The following is a 3,228-nucleotide window of genomic DNA, read 5'->3' on the forward strand; positions in this document are numbered from 1 at the left end:
TGGACTGTAGCCCAGTAGGCTCCTTTGTCCATGGGATTTCCTCCACAAGAATACTGGAGTGGGTTGCCATTTCCTTCTCAAAGGGATCTTCCCAACCCAGGGATCAAACCTGAGTCTCTTGTGTTGGCAGGTCCCCTGGAAAGCCCCATAAACAGTTAGGTTTGGGTTAGTACCCTTTCTCTGATCCTTAATCTCTGAAGCTTCAATTTCCTCCTCTGAAAGAAGTGGGTAATGACTGAACATTCTTATAGGGTTTTTGTGAGGCTTCTGGTGAGGAAGTTCACATGATACTGTTATAGAAAGCATTTAATATTTATATATTAATAGTAGCCAATCTGTGAAGAGAGACTTTAAGCATCTTAAAGACTCTTAAGAATATACCCATCTCAGAGGCGGGAGCTCCCATAATGTAACTTACTGTCAAAAAATTATATAATAACCTAGTGAAGCAATGTTTGCCTAAAGCTTTGTTTCATTGCTAATGTAACAGAATAAAAACTAAGTAATGATGGATCTTCTGATGTATTTGCTTGCAAAATCCTTATTGCAGTATTTTCCTTTCATCTCATACAAAAATGAACAGGAAAAGTTTTACTATGTGTTCTGGAATTTCTTTGGACAATTTAAGTGGGATAAATTTCAGTGCTGAGATATAGATTTGTGACAGCCAGCCTTATCCATCATTATATACCACAAACTTCACATTTAAAAGTATCAATAGCACCATAGTATGTATCATTTTATAGAATTACATGCAATAATAGCCTTTAATTTTTTATATTTTAAAATTTTATTGAGTCAGAGAAGAGCACTATCATCATATTAAGAAGTATTTACCAAGATAAAACCATCAACATCGTGAGCACAGAAAGCTGAGCCATTCAGAAAGATGATCATCTACTTCTGAAGCAAAATACTGAAATCAGGCAGCTAAGTGACATAGAAATACAAACAGCAGGTGACAATGAGTCCTGGCCAGATAGAAACCGCAAATCTACTTCAAACATTTTGATAAAGGAACCTAAAGATTCTAAATTTAAGTCAAGATAATGGACTTCTTTCCCTCTTGAGAGAATATTACACGGCAGAAAACTAATTTTCAAAGAGTAAACAACTCCTAACCTCAGATATGCAGATAACACTATTCTTATGGCAGAAAGTGAAGAGGAACTAAAAGCCTCTTGATGAAAGTGAAAGGGGAGAGTGAAAAAGTTGGCTTAAAGCTCAACATTCAGAAAACAAAGATCATGGCATCTGGTCCCATCACTTCATGGGAAATAGATGGGGAAACAGTGGAAACAGTGTCAGACTTTATTTTTGGGGGGCTCCAAAATCACTGCAGATGGTGATTGCAGCCATGAAACTAAAAGGCGCTTACTCCTTGGAAGGAAAGTTATGACCAACCTAGACAGCATATTAAAAAGCAGAGATATTACTTTGCCAACAAAGGTCCGTCTAGTCAAGGCTATGGTTTTTCCAGTGGTCATGTATGGATGTGAGAGTTGGACTGTGAAGAAAGTTGAGTGCCAAAGAATTGATGCTTTTGAACTGTGGTGTTGGAGAAGACTCTAGAGAGTCCCTTGGACTTCAAGGAGATCCAACCAGTCCATCCTAAAGGAGACCAGTCCTGGGTGTTCTGTCGAAGGACTGATGCTGAGGCTGAAACTCCAGTACTTTGGCCACCTCATGCGAAGAGTTGACTCATCAGAAAAGACTGATGCTGGGAGGGACTGGGGGCAGGAGGAGAAGGGGACGACAGAGGATGAGATGGCTGGATGGCATCACTGACTCGATGCACGTGAGTTTGGGTGAACTCCGGGAGTTGGCGATGGACAGGGAGGCCTGGCGTGCTGTGATTCATGGGGTCACAAAAAGTCGGACACGACTGAGCGACTGAACTGAACTGAACTGAATGGTGAAGAGAATAGGTGAGCACAGGATTTATTAACAGATACAATATAGTAACCAATCTCTGAAATTCAAAAAGCAGATATAAACATGGGGAAGAAGCCATAATCCAGAGAAATCTGTTCAAAGCTCCTGCTACAGTTGCTGATTTGTCAAGTTTTTGGATTTCTTACAGTATAAAAATTTGATATTATATTAAAGACAGTAAGATAAATGTCTTTCATATTCTTTTATTATTTGCTATCTTTTTCAATGTAGAAAATTTCTCCTTTCCTTTTGAGGTTTTGCCTTGGTATAGAAATACTTTTTTATTTTTGCAATCATAGTTTAATTTTTTGACAAACTATAGAATTCTCGGTAAAAAATTTTGAAGTCATGTTATACTAATCTGACTTTCATTGAGTGAGCATCACTATAGTACACCATGAATGTAATGGTTCATATTAATTTAGCAGAGATAGGTAACATCTGGCTAAATGAAAGACCAAATGTTACACAATTAAATTACATGAAAACATCTATGTCATCTTTAATGTTAAAATTACCTGCAAAAATCACTCCAACAAAAATTGTCTGTTTTTGTAGTAATATAGTTTTGTTTTATTTCTCTTGAGACCAAATTTGACCAACTGTAGTCAAAGGGACTTTTTCTCATAATATATTACTAAATATTATACACAATAGTTTAAGCATTTTTCTTAAAATCAACATATAGTAGATATTTGGAGTGGCACTGAGTTTATAATTCATTTTAATAACAAAAGAAACTACTTGAAATGTAGCTTTAAGTCACAAAATATGTGCTGTCCTCAAAATATACAATATATTTTAAATGTTAGAGTGTTTCTATCATTAAAGAAGAAACCATTCTATTGACTTTAGATACCATGGGTATTTTAATACCTAAAATACTAGCTATTGTTTTCTCCAAACACAATTTCCATAGAAACAGTATATTTTTTTAATTTATCTTTTAATTGAAGGATAATTGCTTTATAGAATTTTGTTGTTTTCTGTCAAATCTCAAAATGAATCAGCCATACATATCCATATACTTTCTCCCTTTTGAACCTCCCTCTCCTCTGCCTCCCATCCCACCCCTCTAGGTTGATACAGAGCCGCTGTTTGAGTTTCTGGAGACATACAGCAAATTCCCATTGGCAATCTATTTTACATATGGTACAGGAAGTTTCCATGTTACTCTCTCCATACATCTCACCCTCTCCTCCCCTCTCCCCATGTCCATAAGTCTATTCTCTATGTCTGTTTCTGCACTGCTGCCCTGTAAATAAATTCTTCAGTACCATTTTTATAGATTCT

Source organism: Ovis aries, chromosome 6 (assembly GCF_016772045.2).
Source record: "Ovis aries strain OAR_USU_Benz2616 breed Rambouillet chromosome 6, ARS-UI_Ramb_v3.0, whole genome shotgun sequence".
Taxonomy (NCBI): domain Eukaryota; kingdom Metazoa; phylum Chordata; class Mammalia; order Artiodactyla; family Bovidae; genus Ovis; species Ovis aries.